Source organism: Glossina fuscipes, unplaced genomic scaffold (assembly GCF_014805625.2).
Source record: "Glossina fuscipes isolate IAEA_lab_2018 unplaced genomic scaffold, Yale_Gfus_2 1, whole genome shotgun sequence".
NCBI lineage: Eukaryota > Metazoa > Arthropoda > Insecta > Diptera > Glossinidae > Glossina > Glossina fuscipes.
Genome location: NW_023998415.1, coordinates 34,439,440 through 34,461,741, shown reverse-complemented (window position 1 = coordinate 34,461,741; position 22,302 = coordinate 34,439,440). Strand labels below are relative to the sequence as shown.

The window sequence follows — 22,302 nt, the reverse complement described above, 5'->3', positions numbered from 1 at the left end:
CCCGCGCTAAGCAGAGAACAATATCGAAATGATCGATTTTTACTGCACTCGTTCCGTAAGAACACATCATCTGAAAATGTCGAGTTACAAGATGCTTTGCAGATTCTAGACACCGTCTCAAATATTCCTTAAGCTTTATGAAATTTATAAACTAAATGATATTAATATAATATCAGATGACGACAATTGAAGGGAAAGTTTTACATGCCGGCGAATACGATTTAAAAGTATGAGGGAGTCGTGGTAATCGATAGGATTATTATTGTTTTTATACCGAGTATTTACCTGATTTTGATAATTTAATTATTTCTGTATAGAGTTTAAGGGACTGATGGAAAAAAGTACAAATTTCGAAGAGGTCACGCAAAGTCAAGTGTGGAAATATGTGCCGTTGACGCTGCATCACCACAAATAATTGAATTGGGTCATTCGTTTTCCTTCCTTATCACATATCTCAGATCAGACTTGAAAATGCACAGTTGACGATAATTACTAAACAATTGATTATTTGCCTTCTTCCTTCTCTCCCAAGTTAAATTCTAAAAAATTGAGTTTTAAATTTGATTTCTTCCCTGCGTACCTCTGCGTATTCGAACATATTCGAAAGTCATCTCAATCGAAGCTAGGAATTGACCTCAATTATGACATTATTCTACCTTTCGATTATATTCGCGCAATGAACCAAAAAGACCAAGTCAGTGGAGCTGCGTACAGTTGTGATATAAAAATGTAAACTCTCCATATATTAATATATTTATTATTCGATTGGCTGGCATGTTGGAATCAGATTAACAAATAATTTTACCCATTTCGCAGATGTTTTCAAAGTAAATCGGGCTTCGCTTATACTATTGTCATAGATGAAAACAAATTCTACATATCTACAGGCGATTTAGGTAGAACGGCTTTGAACGGTGAACGCTATGCGATCAATGAGTTCAGTAAATAGGACTTCATTCTATCGGGTAACTAAGTGTGGTAAGCCAGTTGAGTAGTGTTGCTGTAAAAAATCCAATTGAAGTAAAAGTTCGAGCCTGAGCAACATCGCCGAGACGTCCACAACAAAATTGTTGTTGTTGGGATGCTTTGTCAAGACTCTTGCTCTAGAATTCAAAGCTCGGAAAAGCTGTAACAAAAATCCATGTTGTTCTCTCTTAAAATTAGCGGCAAGCGGTCATATTGCCAGATTACGACTGTGTACTATAACTTATTTCCTGTTAATCGTTGCGCTTATCAGATAATGCAATTCATACCTGGCATTGAATCGGAAATTAACATCAATACGTTTCACCTTTGTTTTTTAATTCGTTATTGAGAGTCTGCGACAACAGGCAGAGTAATAAATAAATGAATGGATGTCAGCACAAAATTGCTTGTAACGATTAAAAGAACAAATGAACCTTTTTGTAATTATATTCGGTTTATTATCTCTGTCGGATTATAAAAGTTATTTTATTATATCCTCTCATGTGCGAAGTGCATCAATCCATTTATTTGCAACTTTAAAGTGATCTCGTCTTCCCAACTAACTGCGTAACATTTCAAAATATTTTATTTATAGCATTTTTTGCTTTAATTTTTTAATTTTCCCATTTTTAACTTCTCTCTTATATAGAAGTTGAAAAGTTTTTATTTAATTATTAATTTTCATTTTTCATATTCTCTACAAGTGCTTGAGAGCTTTCAAAACGATATTTAGGACGGCAACAGTTTCCAACTAAATAAACACAAAAAACAAAAGACTTAATACAAAAACATTTGAATATTTTTTGTGAAAATCGCGCGTCATGAAAATTGATATCCGAATGAATATTTCCTTAAATGGTTTGCTTGCACTTCAGTCAATACGTTTTGTTTTCCATTTTAGATCAACGTGAACCGAAATAACATTAAAAAATTATAAGTGGAAACGAAAAACAATCCGTAAAGCAAAGAGCGATATTATCTTTCAGCATAATTCGCTCCACTGAGCCGAGGGGTTAGGGTTGACGAACTCATTTCAATTGAATAATGAGAACAAAGCAAAAATGAAATACTAGCGCGAAAAGTTGACGAGAGAACGTATGAGTCTACATATTTATAGGATCAGCATTTATATAAAGTAAAGAAAGTCTGCAGACGTACGGACGACCACTTCATTACGATCGAATTGTTTGACTTTTGACCTTTGCGATCGAAAACTCGTAGTAGAATGCTGCTATCAAGCGTTATCTGTCGTCTGCATGCAGCTGATTGGCATAACTATTGGCTCGCATCGCAATAATCCACATTTTCATATGACTTTGGATCTCCTGGACCTTTTCAGGAGACACCAGCTTGCCCATCGTCCGCTTCATTTATTTGGTTCAGTGTTTTCTATCTTCTGGCCACTCTTCTAACATAGGAAATCGGTCTGGCGTTTAATTAAACGGATAAAATCGAGTCGAAAAATGCTTTTGTGTGGACGAAACCGAACAAGCGGAAGATACTGGCATCAATTTGGTCGCTGCCCACTTGGGAAATAAAAAAATGCTGCTTGCGCCTACCATATCACGTTCCACGCGGACCGTGTTTGCTTCATTGATTTGTCACAACAACGGTAAGATAAGCTTTGCTTTTTCGTTCCGATAGACATGATTGCTGTATAACTTTACTGAAACTACGGCCTTTTGTTGATTTCATTTTATACTTTTTATATAATGAAATCATCGCTTTTGATTGAATTTAACTAAAACTACGAAATCACTAAAACGGATAATAATTTCATTTACCGCAATATGCGCCTTAACGACGCACTCATTAAGAGCCATTACACTGCAAGACATGCCTAATAAATTTAATCAAACTTATAATTATTCCGTTCGGCACGTTTTAGGGATGATAACGTATTTTTCATTTCCGCAGAACGATCTCGATTCGCTCTAATTGATATAATAATACAGCATTGTGCAATGTATAGGCGTGTCGGTTCGAAAGTACATATATCAGCCAATGGAATATTGGCACAAGCTTCGCTAAACACGCGGCCATCGAGTGAAAACTTTCATAAGCAATTTCAATCATTTCCAAGCCTATTGGTATTAAGGCATGCACCAAGTCGCTCACATTTCACACTGACTGATCGATATTTGGTGGAGAAGCTAAAAGAACAGCAGATGGCGAAAGGGCCTATATGTAATTACGTAAGGGATAAACTTTAAGAAATTGCTGCATGCACTTAAGGAGAGATTCACTTGTTCTGCACAATCATACGCAATACTTGACTATATAACTTTATCTATCCGAAAGCGATAAATTTTTTAATTTATAATTATTACCCTCTCTCTCTCTCTCTCCCTCTCTGCCTGTCTCTCTCTCTCTCTCTCTCTCTCTCTGTCCGTCTCCCTTTGCATGTCTATTGATCAATCGGTAAGAATTGCATTATGACATGAAAAAGTATTTTTTATTCGTTGAGTGTATATAACCATCAACGTTAACAATAACATACACTTGTAGTCGCATACTCAAAACATATACACCATAAACGGATATTAAATGTTTTATACTTTATACATCATTTAGTTTGGAAAATTGTTTGTGTGTTTAGTATATGCGTATTTTTATGGTGAAACCCGACAAAGCAACAAAACCGAAAGTGAGATGTCGATAGAGGAGAAGAGCGAAGAGCGAAGAGCGAAGAGCAGAATGAAATCGAGCAAGTATGTTCGGCTATCATCGAATCTTCTACACACAACAAACAGCTTTGCTTTAAAAAATAACTACAAAAAAAGAAAAAAAAGGAAAATGAATAATAAGTAAATTTTGATATTTTGCACAACTGAAAGGGCGTGACCGATTTATTTAATTTTGTGTATTTGCCCAATGGCATTGTTCGAGTAATTAGGATAAGGAAATTATTAACGAGTACTGAGCAGGAGATGTTTTCGTATGGTAGTGCAGATGTGCCCTTCGACCGATTTGCCCCATTTTCCAACTCGATCTGCTGACAAGAATGTCTAATGTTTTTGAATTGTTTTGAATGCGAGGACGATGCTGTTTACTACACACATCCACATTTACCGACAGATGGACATACGGATTACCCGTATGTCAATTAATACAATTTAATGCCGAACAAAAATATGTACACTTCTGGGTATTGCAAACGTTTTGACAATACGAATATACCCGTTATCCTTCGGTGATGGGTATAAAAATTAAATACAACAAACTACGAACATGTCCACAAATGCATAAATAAAACAATGAGTAAAACAACAATGAACTTTTTTCAATCGATATGAGTATACTATACGTACATATAGCGAAGCATAACATAGTTTAACATACACATATAAATGCACATTTTAATTGAATTCAGTTATGCGCGATTTAATTTAAATGTAAATATATTTCTAAATATATATATGAATGTGTGTGTGTGTGGTGCGCCTTTCGTCTTGCTATATGCTGTATGTTGCATGTCAATATACCATCTCATCAATAATTATTCATTATTTACTACGCTCGCAAATCATTTTCAGTAAATTGATAATAATAAAAGGACAGTGCAATAACCTTTAGGTTACCATTGATAATTTTTTTTTGCTTTTCCTTTTTTGACGGGTACTACGCTCATCGGAACGAGCGTAGGCTTAAATCAACTCGATGCACCCATGCTAGGAGTCTAAGGTACTCTGCGATAGTATTAAACATTTTAATTATGCCAGAGTAGCGTTCATTTAATCAGCGATTGAAGTTAGTCATCGTTCAATGACAACTCGCACTCAAGAGAGTTTCAACTCGCATTAGTGGCCCATATGTATTCTTTATTTAAGAAATTTGCCAAGAAGTATTTTTTCATTATACGTTAACTATGATGTTTAAGTCTTTCTTTAATACTTTTTGTTATTGTTTTTTTTTTTTTTTTTTGTTTGCTTGTGACATGAAATAACAAAAACTTACGAAATATAAAGTTTATTATGAGATATATGGGTAATACACAAACAAACACAACAATGTAGCGATTAGTGTTATTATGAGAGATAGCACTGAGGCCTTACGTAGGTCTACAAACGGAAAGTTAAAACTTTTTATTTAGATGGATTCGTTTAAACGCGGACATTTCCCTTAACTGAAAACGATCGTCTCTGGACTATATTTAAAATAAAAGTTAGTAAGAAACTTCAACTAATTTATATAAAATCTTTGACGAGACACTTATATGCATTTGTTACTTCTTCGCTTATTCGATAAAGTCGACTTAACTGTTTACTAAAAGAAGGCTTATTAGTGTATAGTATATGTATATATGCCATACATGGTAGTCACATTCTGAATGCAAACCAATCATTGAAACAACATTGATCGCTAAAGTTTTGTGTTTGTGTTCTCTTTAGGTTAGTTATCATAATTCGTATATTTTTTGGTTTGTTCGCATTGCCCTTTTATGACAATAGAGAAAATAAATGTAATAAATAAATTGATGGAATTTAGTCGACAAATGTACACAATCTGTCGACAATGTCCATAATAAAGCGGAAATGAAGTGAATGGAAAGCTTTAACAGTTTTTTCACTTTGCTATTATTGTTATCAGTTGGTAACTTAGGTGGGCCTTACTAAAAATAATCAACTGTGCGTAAGTCGACAACTCTCTAAGAGCTCTTGCACTAATACTTTTCATTTTAATTGAATTTGAGAATCATTTTTTTGACGAAATCAAAGACTCGCAGATATGTAATTCTATGCTACAAAACTGTAGGAATCGCATGCAATATGCGTGAAGAAGATGCGAGTGCAGCTTGACCGTCTGTGTACAGTTGAATTGAAGCACATGTGTATAATAAATAAAAGGCAAAAATATATATAATAAATAAGCAAGTATACATACGTACATAAATAAATATGTACATAATATGTAACGGGTTCTGCACTTATCTGATATGTGCTTTTGTGCGGGTGCTTGCAAGCGAAGGCTTTTATCAAACTGGAGACTGTGCAAAATCGATGCTCAATGCTTGACAGCTTGATAGCCGAAACAAGGTCAAAAGCTACTGTTACTCGATGCAGAGTGGGATATTTTAGCGAACAGATGTCACAGATGGACACAGATGGATGTGAAAACTCGCCTGAAGGCTTCAAATCATTACTGTGTCTTCTTGCGCGGAAGAGCCAAACCAAAGTACAGCAAAAGCTAAGCAAACGTCTGCTTTGAAAAGTGAAAAAAAATTGAATATTTCCCAGATTACCCGGCACCGAAACAACTGCAACGAGAAGAATTTTCTCGTAGATTGTATAGATAATCGTGCGGAACGTGTGAAAATTAGAATAAATGAGCCACACCCACTCAGTGTTATAGACCGTCAAAATTTAATTTTTTATACCCATCAACGAAGAGTAAGGGATATGTTAATTTTGTTCAAAAGTTTGTAACACGGAGAAGGCACCGCCAGAGACAGCAGAAAATATATATGTCCTTGATCAGCATCAAATTCTAAACCGAGTTAAGTATGGAAATTGTAGAACCGTTTTTGCATCACCTCGTAATAGACCCGTATGGATTCTTGATTCTTATTAAATCGTCCTACATCCTTCGTCCTCGTCTGAGATGCCGTCTTCGTGTGGCTTTATATTGAAGAGTGTCTTCGGTGTTCAGTAACATACAGCGCTAGCAGATTGTCTGGCGTAACTTCTGCTTCAGAGGTCTACAAAGCCTATTCCTTAAAAGAGGCCAACGCGGGTAGACGAATACAGTGTGCTGCACACCGTCGTTTGTGCTTTAGTACCGGTCGCATTCGTTAGGAAAAAGTTAATGTCTCAGCGTTTCCTCCCCACTCATCGTTCTACATTTGGGGTGAGGGTGTAGGTCCACCTTCTTTTTAAGTTATTTTTTCATCGCTGCCGCCATTCCGTCAACATTATCTGCCGGGTATTAGTCTTAGGTATGCAGAAGTTGCTGTAATTTCTTTCGCCAGTGGTTCTTTAATTTTTGCCGCTATATCTATCGACCTGACTACCTGTCTATGGCATTTTTCTGTTCGCAACAATGAAAATTTCGTCTTCAAATTTGGGTTCTCCCATGCAGGGCAAACCACACCACCCCGGGAAACCTAAACTAAACCCAAGCATCAACTTGAGATTTTTTGTTTATTACTCATAAATTATAAAAGATGGAAGGCCTGTGATTATGCAAAAAAATCGAAGAAATGCGAAACGCCCGCACGGAGTTATGTAAGCAAACAGGACGGAATATTGAAAATTATTCTGTACATTCGTCACAAGAAGATGTGTTATCTGGCTAAAGGTATGTTAATTCCACAAAGTGGTTTTCCCTTACCAGTATAGTCAATTAGCTATCAAGTAAAAGGACAGATACAGGTCGCGATATATATATATATATATATATATAAATATAATTATCTTATTGGTTTTTTTTTTTTCTCAACTTTTCTTAAGGTAAAGTTGTTGCGTACAAAAAAATTCGTTAATCGACGAGTATAAGTCCAGGTTTTTTTTTTTTTGTTTTATAAATAATTTTGTCACAAGCTTGGATTAAAGCAAGGAACTCTTAGCATTTACTTACATGTTTGCAAAGAAAAAATGCTGCAACACAGCAAATTAAAGATCTTAAAACTCCTATATATAATATATACTCCTATATATAATATATATGTGTATTATACACATATATGTGATATATATATATATATATACATATATATATATATATATATATAGGTAGGTATATATATATGACATTTACAGAGAAAAACACTTCCCGTAATCGATTTATTGCCCATTCGATGAAAAGATATTATTTCGAAAACATTTTACGTAATTAGAAATATCATAAAATTGTGTAAAGGAAAGCCAAGCAAATACACACAACAATAATTTTTGATTATACTTAAAATTTGAAAAACGCATGATTATCTAATTAGTATGTATTACTCTATCTATCTATCCATGTGTGTGTATGTGTCAGCGAGTGTAAGCGTGCATGTATATGGCTTTGCTTTTGTGTACTGTAGCTATTTGAATATATACCGACATAGATATTTATGATTGTATAACAATGGCTAACTTTTAAACTCATTTAAACAATAAATTTCTATATATTTACGTAAGTGTATGAATACCTAACACATGCTGCTTATGTGCAATGATATCTTCACAAACATATAGATAAATATGTGAATATCCATATATATATATATATATATATAGTATATAGTTTATGTGTGTGTGTGTTTGTGTGCCTCTGTAAATTCATAAATTTTATATATTCATACACGTATAAATATATAAATTCCGATGCAAACAAACTAATGCGTATAAATAACATTTTATAAAGTTGTTTTCCTTTTTTTTCTTTTTTTTTTTTTTCATATGATGTTATGTTTTCGAAATTCTCTTGGGGATTTAAATCATTTTCTGGCTAAAAACTTGTTGTGGTAAATTTTTGAACTTGTGGTCATTAGTTTTTGGTTAAAATTCTATAATTTGTTGCTAATTTGTTGTTTAAAAAGAACAAATGGGAGAGGTAGACGAGAAGAGATTGGAAAGTTTGTAACTCTCTTTTTAAAATATACATACATACATACATACATACATACATACATACATACATACTTACAAATAAGCGTATTCATGCATGCATGCATGCCTGCCTGCTTGCTTATACGTTATTTATACACTCAAAAAGTTTACTTCCAGGAGACACATGAAAGTTAGTGGACGGTTAGTCTCGGAAATTTAATTTACAGTGAAAATATAGCAGCGCACGGTACAAGAAGGGAAAAACAATTTCAATTAACTTTTATAATTTAATTTTATGCAAAATTTATTTGCCCGTTTTCTCTATTAATTGATTGATCCGCCTACGTTTAAAAATTTACCTAAAAATTATTTTTGCTTTTTTTTTTCTCTTACATGAGAGACTAAGCACAGCCTGCACACGTGTTACGGTGACGGGCAGAATGAAGCGGGGAGGGACGGGTAGAGAGCGGCCGCATCTGGGCAGGTGGATGCTACGTCACCCATAGATATAAGTGAGGCTAAGGCTTTACAGAAGGAGCACTCGCTATAGCTACGGCCGCACACAAGACTACATTTAAGTTGTAGTCTACCGTTTCGAGAATTGAGGCCAGATATGACAATTGCATAGACGTGGTTCTTAATTGCTTATGCGGCAGTGCCGCAGTGTGCGATGCGTTTACAAAAATTGGACGTTGTACAATAAACTTTTGAAAATTATATTAGGATTACTTCAATTTATTAATCGTCCCGCTCGTTCTCCCCATTGCCTTAAAAAGAAGAAAAAAAAACGGTTAAAAATACATTATTGGGCAACGGCCCACCATTAAATGTCCTACACTACTTGGCTTAGCATAGTTTTGCGTACAACGGATTTTTAATTAAGGTGTTCTATGAGAATTGGACGAAGAAGTGGTCCGATCCGAACCAACAAATTTCATAACAATATCTCAAAAATTGCGACCTGACCCATTGAACGCAAGCAGACTGATGAACAGACAAGCTTAAATCAATTCAGAATCGCTTTCTGAAACAGTGCAATAAAGAATAAATCTTTTTCAAGCCTTGCTGTGCTCCTAAGCCACAAGCGGTGCACGATATAAAAAAAATAATTATATTATAATAATAATGGCTCTTGGATGGCTCTTCGCCACTTTTTATTGACATATATACACTTTGCAACAAAAGTAGAGAAAACATATGAAAAGTTCTTGCTAATCTCGCCAAACTTTTAACGCTTAGGACACAAAACAACAAGTCGACGAAATGACATTTTAATGCCATCCTTAACTGCATTAATATAACGCAGTAATGGCGGATCAGAAACGAACAACTGCTACGAACATGACTACTTTGCCTTTGTTCAAGAACATATATGCACCCTACATCATTACAATGGCAGTCGGAGATCATGAGTATTGCAGGAAACGAAAAAACTGATTCTCGCATCTCCAAGTCTAGATAGCAGGAACTTTCCAGGGTACTAAACAAATTAAAATCATGTTGAACCAACCGATTTGCTTTGTTCATACATGTGCATTTACAGCTTGTTCTTGCAATTGTGGGTGAGATTGTTGTCCAGTGTAGATGTTCTTTATTTGTTGTGCGCTTCTTGCAGGAATTGCAATAAGTACAATTTTCGCATTTTGCTTAAAGCCTTATGAGATATTTTTGATCGTAAGATCGTAAGAAACGAATAGCAAACATGCGTTTACACGCCGCACCTATGATTCCATATAACTGATTTAAAGTCTTGATTTATTTTCTTAGTTTCTCTACGCACATAGAAGAGTATTTTAATAGGTTAAAAAAATGTAGTAAATGATTTTCGATTTAATCCCAAGAAAACCGGCAAAAAAAAAAAACTCGCGAGATCAAGAATATTATTCTAGATGAAATTTTATATATCGCGGAAGTAAGTCGCAATATGGTACACATAGACAGACGATGTGTACCGCAAGTATATTTTCTTAGGGTCTTTCTGTATACGCCTTAGAATATCGACGTAGGTATGTTACGATTACTAGTATTAGGAAGCGAACCTAAGTGTTCCGATTCAAAATCGGACTTTCTATCAACTATGCTCACACGTTCGATATTCACATCACATTAATATTATATACCGTATGCGAGTAAAATACTTTGGCAGCGTTGATGATTGCTGCTTTAAATGTTATATAATGCGTTTTAAAGTAATTTCTCCAAGTGTACTATACACGGAGCCACTTGCTTACATTTATTGATATTGTGTTTACCATCTCTGTTCATGTTTAAGAGGAAAATGCTTTTTTGCAAACAGTGTTTGGCATGATTTGTAGCTTCCTTTTTTTTCTAATTTTCGTTTTTAGAATGTCGAAAACGTTATACATATATAGGTATGATATTGTAGGTGAAATAGGATAAGGTGAGCACGTTTGTATTAATTTGCGGCTACAAATGGTGAAATTGGCGCTCTTTTAATTAGAATTTAAATGAATAATGAACCACATAAATAATTATCTTTTTGCACACAGAGCTAACAATAATAACACTAACAATATATATATATATATATATATATATATATATATATATATGTATAACAAAAACATAACAAAGCAAAACAATAATATAAATGATTACATTCATAAAAACATGTTAAATGTAAATGTATATGTAAATGTAATTATGTTAAACAATAAATTTTATTGTTTATTTTATACAGAAAACCGCAACAATTTTTTATTAAATTCTTTAATGGTGTAAAAAATATATGAGAGGAAGTTCATATTATAGAAAATTATGTGCAAATAAACACGTATAAACACACCGATAATATGTATATAAGTATTTATATGCATACGTTTCATATGAATATCATATGAACCATATACCTGTATATAATGTATAGTATAGTAGTATATAGTATAAAGCGGAAAATTAATAAATTAATTTAAAACACATTTATTCATTAAACTTTTCTAATTAACTTTTACTAAATTATATTTTTGCCTTTTCATAATTCTCTTCATCTCTTTCGTGTTAATTAATTTCTCTTTAGTACAATTAGGTTCAATCTTGACCGACACAATGTTATGAGCAGCACACTGCGATTCTCATTAAGCTTTAGATCAATATAATGGTAAAGATGCACCTTTTCTAGGGGAAGCCTGCTATTTCGTCAATACTTTCTTCGTAGTATACATTTATTAGTACCAGTGAATAAAAGGTTTTCCACGAACCCATGAAATAATAATACCCAAAGTATATATAGTGCGAGAAGAATTCTATTAAAAACGAAAAAAAAATTTATAATTTAAAAAAGTATTGGCTATGGGCCACGCTCTATGCCATTTCGCTTAATACTGTTACAAGCGATCAAAAGAGTCCAAAGATCCATCCAGAACTGTTTTCAATAGCGTTCGTCGTTCGGTTCTGTAGGCGATCTGATGAACACAAAAATAGATGGACAGACGGGCACATGAATATAGATTCTAAATTGCAAAGGTAGGTCTACCTCAAGTCGCTCCAGGTATTTTATACATTGGCGCAAACGTAACAGACCCATGTACCACAAGAATTGGCGGATATAAGTTGTACTTCAGGTAGCGTAGGGTATAAAAAATCTTTCTATAAAAATTTATTTTGATAAAAACACGACGACATGAATTGAAAAATAAGTTATGTGAAAAAAAAGTCTTTTAAATAAGCTTTCAATTAAGTAAATTAAGAGTTGGGAAAACACTTTCGCCGCAGTGACGCCTGTTTGGCTGTATATACAAAACAGCTTGCGGCGCTTAGAATTTTAAAGTGTAAAAAATTGTTCTTTTTTTTGCTAAACGCGTCAACGTGAGCAGTGGTTACCTGCTTTTCTCATCCATCAGAATTCAGATGGGACATGCTTCGAGTTAAGTAGGAAAAGTGAAGCGTAGCGCATTTGACGCTGTTTTCGCACAAACTTCAATGAAGTCAAAGCTCCCAAAAATTATAAATGAATTAATTTCATAAACCGAACTTATGCTACTTTGAACGACGAGCTTGCACTGCCATTTACTCCATTAAGTAAAACTTGCTCAGCAAATGTTTGCAGTTCTAACGTGCAATGTTCTAACGTCCCTGCTACTATCAGTATTAACATGACTCCATGCGATTAACAAAGGCTTTCAAACGAGGACTTATTCTTTGTTCAAACGTTGTCGCCATTCTTACGACAAAATCTACGCATGAGTTCCATGGATTGTGGCTAGCCTCACAAGACTACCTGTTCTTTTCGGACGTAATTCATATTATTTCTAAAAGATGCCAGATGGCCACTGAACATTTGAATAAAACACTATGTCCTTGTTTTCTATAATTTCCTTCTAATTTTACCACAAAAAAAAAAAAAAAAAAAAATCGATGAACACATACTCACAAACCTTATGGTTTATCGTGTCAAAGAAGTACATTCTTATGCATTGCCAGCGTTTAATTAGCGCATTGTATCATGTCAAAGCATGATTGCAGCGTAAAAAGTTGAACGCATTCAAAGTGTAACTGGCATATAGAAAAAATGACCGGCATGTAAACAGTCGACGGCTAATACCATCTTGCATATTAATTACACTGTATGTAGGCGAAATTATGATTCGCTTTTTAGACTTTATCTCGCTTTATTTATTAAAAGCCGTTTCTACTCCGCAATCACGGATCGCTCACCAAAAATCTGCTTTCTTCACTTCAATGCAATAATTTCAGCCTACATTACATAGAAAAAACTCGACGAACATTTTACTTTAATTAGTTTATGTTGTCAACTGTTTTAAGCCTTAAACTAAGCAAGAATATTTTATTTATTTATTTATTTATTTATTTTTTGTTTATTTAAAATTAATTGCTTACGAGATATTTATTATGAGGAAATATTGTGAAAATATTACTTGTAATAATTCACTTACTTACTATATTGCTACTAAGCAAAATTATGTGCAACGGGAACATACCTGCTTCTGTATCGATGAAAAATTAATTAAAAGTCACACCAAAAGGAATTTTCCAAAAGAGCTGCACTACACACAACTTTCAGCGACAGCGCTACTTTCACAAATGAGAAAAGAAGTCTTTTTGTCCTTACGCTGATAAAATTTTGCTCTTCTTTTTTTTTTTTTTTGTTTCGTTTTTTTCGATTGCTGAACAAAAACAACAACATACAGCATACAGATCTTTATGTATATAAATAGATGTATGGATAGATGAACGTATGAATATGCTTATCTTCCACATGAATGACTTACGAGAGCGAACAGAAAACTTAAAGTAAACAATCGCGATTACACACACACGCACAAAAAGATAGTATTGTTTCACGTATTCTTATATATATATATATATATATATATATATATATATATATATATTTATATACTTTATGTGAGTATAAGTGAAAAATCGTCAATTTAATGAATGCAAATTTCTTGTGATAGCAAAAAGAAAACACAGGATAAAAGGATATGAGCACAAAATAGGATGTGTAAGCATAACCAGGTGAGTGCTATCAAAGCTGACACAATTTTAAGTGACTTCATACATATGTAACTACGTGCATGTACAACAACTATGCGTACATTCGTATAAGCAGAAAATAAAAAAAATAAAAAATAAAAAAAAAAATTAAGGAAAGAAAAACCCTTGAAACTTTTACGCTATCTACCCCGTCTTTACTTACACAGAGACATACTTGAATGTATGGTTTATGAGTTTGTGAGTTTATAAGACGAGCTCTTCGCTGTTTGATATTTTTACGCAACTATGCGTGCTTATGCGGGTATCTGATATTAAAAAGTTCAAAAAAAAAAAAAACTTGTCTAACTCTATCGGTTGGATGTAAAGAAATTGCATTTTTTTTTTTTTTTTCTTTTTTTTAATACATCATAATATTTGGAGGTTGTGCATATGAAAAAAACAAAACTCTTTCTACATTGCCTACGCCCGAATTTGCAAACTATATTTCAAGCAAATCACTTAACTTAAGAGATTTTTTGGCAAAAATCATTTTTCTTTATTTTCTTCCCATACGCGAGCTTGCATTTGAAGTCACGTTAAAGTTCAATGATCTCATCAAAGGGAATTCATTTGTAATTTTTGAAATAAATTTTGTGTTTTACGTTTACGTTTCAAATTTTTATCTTCATTAGCGTTAACGGGAAAAAAGTTATGAAATTTCTTAAGCCAGCAGTACATGGTGCGTGCTGTTGGGTAATGTTTTCCTTCAAAAACCATAAACGAATTTAATCGGGGACTGTCGTTTGCTGTGTTCTTTAAAATTCATTGCCTGAATTTGTAAAATTTCCATAAAAATATTTCTGTAGAGCTTGCAACGATGACATACACCATGCAATGGCAGTCAAAAAGCTACCTTAACACATTTCTGCTGGTTACAACCATCACCATACAACAATAAGTTTTCAAACTTTTTTAAAAATTTCATAACTGAAAAAGAGCAAAATGATTTGAAGAGCATTAAAACGGAAAAGAAAGCACTACGGTAGTCATAGCAATCAAATAGGGGAAGATGTTCGTTTCAGTCATTGCGAGTCATTTTTATGCACGCACTCGGTTGCCGTTGCCGTTGCCGTTGCTGTTGCTGTTGCCATTGCCATTGCCATTGCTGACCAACAACCCTCAGAGCTCAAATTCAGTATGTAGATGATGTAATTGCTTGCTCTAGAACAGGGCTCGGCAAACAATGGCCGGCGAACCAAATCCAATTAATGCGGTCTTCTTACACTAAACGAATAAATAAATTAAATTAGTTTTTGTAACTAAAAGTCGCTTTTGCTGAACTGAAAGGTTATGAGAACACAAAACCACATATGTTGATGATGGCATGCACGAAAACTTTGAGTTCAAACAAATCTTAACTCACTATCAGATTGACTAAGATTGCCTGCAAACACAAGTGACTTGAACAAGTTAAATGTAGAGTAGTGAAGTGTTTGCGCGCGTTGACGAGATTAAAAATGAACGAATAGTGAAGAAGTAATACAAAGTGTTGTCCATTTTATTCAATTCTATTTGCCATCTACACGATACTTTCACGGCATTCTTTCGGATAAGTCAAACGGGTAACATTATGTTCGAATATCAACCTTTTACAAATCAAAGTCGACGTGAATTATCATGAAGTAAGCACATGTTATATAAGTGCTTTACTTTCGTCAATATGTTCTGAATTTATTGCCAATGTCCACACTTCTCCGAGGCGATCGTTTCATTGTCGAACTTTATATAGTTTAGGGCATGTGCGTTGATGATGACCCGGACACATCGATTGCGCATTATTCTTAGGAGATAATCTTCCATGGTATCCATTGGTAGCATTTGTGAAAATATTGCATATGCTTGCTATTCTGTTACGACACACAGTCAAATAATTCTAAATATAGTTTGATGAAGGCTCTCGCCATGAATAATTCGTTTCTTATAAAGTAGAAGTCCAGTAATGAAGGTCAAAATAAAAAAAAAAGGTTGGAGCAGCAAGTAAAGACTCGTTTCTTGACTACTGATGAAAATCTTGTTCCTAAGGCCCAAACAAGGATATACGCAAGAGATTGAACTACGCGGTATCTTAACAAACTTTTAAAAATTGTGAAAATAAGCAAACAAGCAGACGAAGATTTGACTTCTTTTCTCTATTGGCACTGGCACGTAGCTCGAAAAATAAACAGTAATTAACAAGTAATATCGACTGCTGTTCAACGTCCGACTGCACATTTCGCCAATAGGTGGTCAGTAGACAATTTTCGCTAATATATAAACCGATTTTCCTCTAATAGTACGAAAAATGATACAAACTTTTACAACAAAAAAAAAAAAAACACACTCCACTGAACTTGAAAACAAATGTTATGGATAGAATCTATAAACATTGGTTAGGTTACAGACACAGAATTGTGGGCAACACCAGTCTACGATAGAATTGTTTCGCTGAAAACTTGAAAGCGCATCATATTGAAATATTGAAAGTAGTCAATCGTGGCCGTATGCGGCGTTAAAAAACGTTCCCAATATTAGCCTAGTGTTCCTCAACTCATTACAAATTCGCATAGTTCAAAGCAGACCGGCATTGAATTTAGATTCAGATAATGTAAATGTAAAGTAAACAGTTTAGTCTTTTCAGCAGTCGGACTATAAAAAATGGAGAGAGAATTTTACCTAAATTTAGTTTTGTAGTCGATCAATGAAATTTTGTGCAAAAATTTTACGCTTCAGTAAAAAAATTGTTTCTTCTTTCGCCGTCTGGAGACAATTAATTATACACGTGAATGCCGTGTATTAGTGAACTCCTTTTTGCTACTTTTCGAGCCTAAATATTAATGATCTAATTTTGTGCGAGACGATATTGCCCACCCCTGTCTTCCAGTACAGCGCACTGCAGATTTGTCCAAATGGTCTCAGTTTTAAGCAATTCAAGCGTAACAGTTTGTTGAAAGTCAACGAATAAGTAGACATATATCACGTGTACCAGCTACTGTATTCATGAGTCACCAATTAAAGGCTAAATCTTGAATATCTGGTCTCAAAATATCTCCCTCTCTCCCTCTCTCTTTCTCTCTCTCTCTCTCTCTCTCTCTCTCTCTCTCTCGATTTGCTTTAAAGAGTTTGCTGCGAAGTTTATGCTTTAGAATATGAAAAATTTTAAATTGCTTTTAACAAACTGCCGCTACTCTTATTTATATGCCTTGAGGCTAATCCTGACTTGACAATAAAAAATGAAATTAATTTCTTAATCAGATTCTGTCATTCTCATTGTATGAATAAATCGCAAAATATATATATATATATATATATATATATATATATGTATTAATAACGACGACGGTATTACTGCACTGCAGGCAGACGTTATCCCTGTTTTAAATGTATTAAGAAACTCTAGTAAGTCATTACATCATTCATTCACATCATCACCTAAATTGTCAAAATCTTCTCCAATAATGACTTTGTGAGTTTTTGAGTATTAAGTTCATTGCTGTTCAAAGATAGTAATGAAATGATGGAAACGATAATGATGATGATGATAATAATAATAATAATAATAATGATAATGGCGATAATGATGATAATGATTCTGTTATCTTACCGAGTTAACGAAAGGCGAGTAAGTCATGATCCCGTTGTTGGTGCGGTTGATGAGCACCGCCACAAGCCGTGCGATTATTCCCAGCTAAGATTTAAATGTCGTCGGCCATAACGGCCGGCTAGGCGATAGCTGTAAATCATTCGCCGCAGTTTGACGGCAAAACTTGAAACTTTTATGATTTGATGTCTGTATTAGAGAAACGATGTACCAAATGCAAAAGGGGCGGAGAGTAATCTGCAAACGAACATAAAAGTTTTCTTACAATTAAAGCAAAAAGTTACATTCATTTTGAGCAAAACGAAAACCAAAGTTATTTAATATACTAATATATTACATTTATGACTGACTGCTTTATCTTTTATGAGAAATTCTTTTATATTAATATTGCTTCGCTGATAGAGGTTAGAGTTAATCAAAAAAATTAATTAATTTCATATATTCAAGCTTCTCGAGATTAGAATATTTTTAAATGAATTAAAGAATTAACAAATGGAATGGGTTACGCAGGGCCGTTAAATACCATATTTACCCCGACTTACTTTATAGAAAGACTTGTCCAAATTTCGTGTCATATCGATCGAACACAAATGGACCAGGTGGACAGACACGCTTAAGTCATAGCAAAAAGTGATTCTGAATCAATCGATATTATGAATTATGGATTAGTCTAGTGTAGGGTATAAAACACCTACATTGACCATAAAGTTCTATTTCTCTCAGTTATCCTGAGCAAATCAATAGAATCTTTTATTCAACCCCTGGCGCTTAGCACACTTCGCTTACAACAACTCAGACTTTTTAGTATACAATTTTCCGAATAATCCACTGATATCAACTATATCTCGTACGCTTCTCTGCCTTGTTTTGTCGCAACAATGAGATCTTATAGGCCTTTAAGATATTTTAGCATAGCAATCTGAGCAATGTGGTGGTCGTGTGGATACTCTTTCGGTTCAGTTCCAGAATTCATGCTGAAGAAACAGATATTTTTGAATCTAGTGTTTGCTGCTTGTTAGGTAACTAGTTGTGGGACATTTTCAAAGTAAAATTCGTAAGAGACTCTGGCTAAAGATATACAGTTGTTCTGAAAGCTATGGCATTTCTTTCTCAACAGAGTACTTAACCGTGCTTTTGCAGAGCCAAGTTCGCAATTAGCAACTGACATAGTGAGTAGTTTTTTATGCTTAGCTTAGCCAAAATGGAGAGTCGAAAGCAGCATTTTCGATCCATTTCACTTCTTTTTCTATCCAAAAAGGAGACAATGCTGTTACAAAAAAAAAAAGTTACTGGGTTTGTTATTCAAGAAGAAGAAGTGTTGACCAAATACCTATCGTTTGTCAAATTTCGTTCCAGCGAATTTGATCTTAGAGATGCAATACTTTCCGGAAAGTTAATTGAAGCTGATGACGTCAGAAGAAATCCAAATCGTCGAGTATTCGCGGAGAGATTAAGTTTACCATTGTCATGTATGTGTGATCACACATAACTCAAGAAGGCAAACGAAATGAGAAAATCCAATTGGATGCTGTTGTTGAATTCGATTTCTTTCCGGTATCGTGAGCTCTGTCTCTCACTCTCTATTAAATTCTGTGCAAATAGACTCTCAAGCTTATCAAGACAATCACGCTTATGATAATTGCGTTTAGTGACATTCGTTTTCTGATATCATCATCATCATCATCATTTAGTCCTTAGTGCTTAGAATAAAGACTTTGTGCGATTTTCTAGTCGAAATTGTATGATTTTGTTGTTAACAGGCAGTGATTGCATTAATTGTTAAATGCAGAACGAAAGTTACTGTTAAAGTTTTTCGATTTCCTTAAGAGGATTATGAGCGTGAATGGTTTAATTTACCCGACGGTCGTAACTTAACACAAACTCATATAACCCAAGGCAACTGACAACTTAAAAGCTCACCGAGCATACGCAACATGAAAGTTTAATATCGATCATCGTTTTAAATTAATCCGTTTTCTGTCTGGCCTTGCTTATGTAGGTTTAATATTCAAATACATATTAATAAACTAATTAGGGTCAGATGCATGCACTACAACGGATGGTGATTATAAAAGTTTGCTTCAAACTAAAACAAGAAAAAATAAATTTTTTTTTCTCCATAAGAACTTTTTTTTTCTTACTTTCCTCAGTTTCTCTATCAACTTCTATGCAAACGGCACACAGTTAATAGGCAGTAAAAAGAAGAAACTAAGTAATACGGAAACAACAATTCTCTAGACTGTTCTAACGGACACCTGGGGATGCCCACAGCAACGAGTTTGATGGATTTGAAAAAGTTAAAGCTTAACTGCTTTATTTCATTATTAAAGTTGAATGAATAAAAAATTGACATAAACAGATTTAAATATTAAAAATGTTGTTTTCGCTTACCTCTAAAAAAAAAAAAAGCCGACAACCTTAGATGCTAGTGCTTCAACATTTCAATCTTAGAATTTATTTCTGTGCTCAAACTAATAAACATTTATTATAAATAATTTCATGTAAAATTATCTAAGTAACAAAGTAGAGTTCATTGGAATTGATACGTAGAACGGGGCAATCTGACGGCAAGGAAAGTCTACTGATATTGTAGGCCGAGCCACTATTTTGTTAGGGCCCATTTTTTTGTTCTTTCTAGATAATTAGCCTAAACAGATGGCGTTGGTCAAAAATGGCACCAAACTGACATTCGTTTGTTTTAGAAAAGTTCTACCATTTTGCTTACGTCTTTCGACTGCGAGGTATGGCAGTTTCACCTGATGGAAAGATATACCTTATCATTAAAATAATCTGGTTCAAAATATGTAGAGAGAATGTCCGCGAGCATTTATCCAATCCTTCTCTACAAACTTCTCACCAATCATAATTCAATTAAATACTGCATTGACTGTAACACAATTCTTGACAGGTAATACGGCAATTGAATCGAAACGCCTTAGCAATTTTCCGGTTTTGAATGTTTTTGATAAAAAAAACAATAAGTCTTTTGAGGTTACAGATGCCAAATCTTTGAGGCGTCACGAGTCATAAGGTTTTTTGTTGTTGCTGTTTCGTGACTTAACAAAGATGTTCTGTAAAAAAATTGACATGAACATCAAATTTGACATAAAGTCACAGAGACTATGACTTTGTATAATACATGCTTATGACTAACACCAGAAAATGGTTCTTAGTTCTTGTTTCACAATAAATTGGGCAAGGACAGAAGTTGCTTTCAAACCGAACTCTTTAGTATTTAATGGCAGGCAGTGTACTAATAATGCACTATTGGTTTCTTGATTCATTTTTAATCCTACCGTTTCTAGTCACAACCCTACTTTGCTAATTTTGAATGGGTTATTAATGCTCCTGTGAAGAAGTCTTGCGTATGTTAATAAAAACTAATTAAAGAAAATTTGTAGACTGTGCGTATGTAGTGGGCGTTTAGGCGCTTATAGTGATATGCATTTATTTAGGAACGACGTGTGTGAAAGGCTGGTCAAAACAAGAAGCAAAGAATTTCGGGAAGAGAGAACATGTCTTCGAAAAGAGTCAAAGGATTACCCTGAAAAAAAGTAATGAATTTTGAAGCTACGTGCACCGTTCGGTGTGGAAACCGTTCTTTCCAATTATCTTAAAAGATGATTTAAACACCGTTGAGAAATACTTGAGCAAAAAAGTTTATTACCTGAAGAACCCCTGAATTTCAACTGTGGATTAGTATAGAAGAATCGACCAGCGTTCCAGTGTTCCCGCGTTCCAGCGTTCTTACTTAAACGCCTTGTAGCTGCTTGTATGCCGCACAATGCATTGCATCGACTCGTCATTTTTTAGCCATACTGCCCGTCTTAGCAACAACCTGCCAGCGGTGGTCTCCTCTGCCCTATCTGATGTCTTCATTCTCAAATTGAACGTTCACACGCACTACTTCCCTTCTTCATCCCTGTCTTCCTATAAATCTTCCTCAGCAGCACCGTGCCCATTCCTGTACGGGCATGGTGGTGCTCATTCCAAAGTTTTATTCTCAGTGAAAGATAAAGCTAATTCAATTATAGGATTCGCACGTTTGCTCGCTATGGTAGAATAGATATCATGCGTACTCTACTTAACGGGCAGCAGCCATTTCCATGTAAATTGTTGTTCTGTTGTCCCAAAAACGACCGCTTCCAAAAAGTATTTATTTTTGACTTCATTCCGGGAATAATTTTTCTAAAGAAGAAGAAGAAAAATAAACAAGAAAAGATTTCTAAAATTTTCCAATGAATCTTTTCTGACAGAAAAAATAAAAAAACATCTAATGTTTGTAATATGTCGGAGATTACGTAAAATTTAGACAATCATGATTAGTTTTCGATCATCCGTTAAAGTTAGAATAATGACAGCGATATTTTGTTCAGAAAAAAGGCATGGATTCTTGTGGAATTTGCAAAAACTCTTATTATCTGACTGCTTTAAGAGTCCTTTCTGCAACAGTATACGTATATACATGTATATCTGTATAGGTGTAGCAATAAACTCTTTCCGCCTTTCGATCAAATTTAAATTTATTAAAATATTCACCAACGCTATAAATGTCCTTTAAGCATGTCCTTTAAACATTTACCTTATGATCGCTTTCACGTTAGAAGCTTTCGTGGTTTCGAGGCGAAAACTTCATCGACCCTTTCATGTACATCTTCTGCTGATCTTCTAAATATGACTGTCAGTATCCAAGCCAGCGCTAATCAGCAG

General features: G+C 34.2%; 1 long non-coding RNA gene across 1 annotated transcript in view; it reads left to right on the top strand.

Annotated features, from left to right (window-relative positions):
- LOC119632627 overlaps nt 1-22,302 on the top strand; it is an 82,172-nt gene that overhangs the window by 59,102 nt on the left and 768 nt on the right. The gene's annotated exons all lie outside the window — the stretch shown is intronic.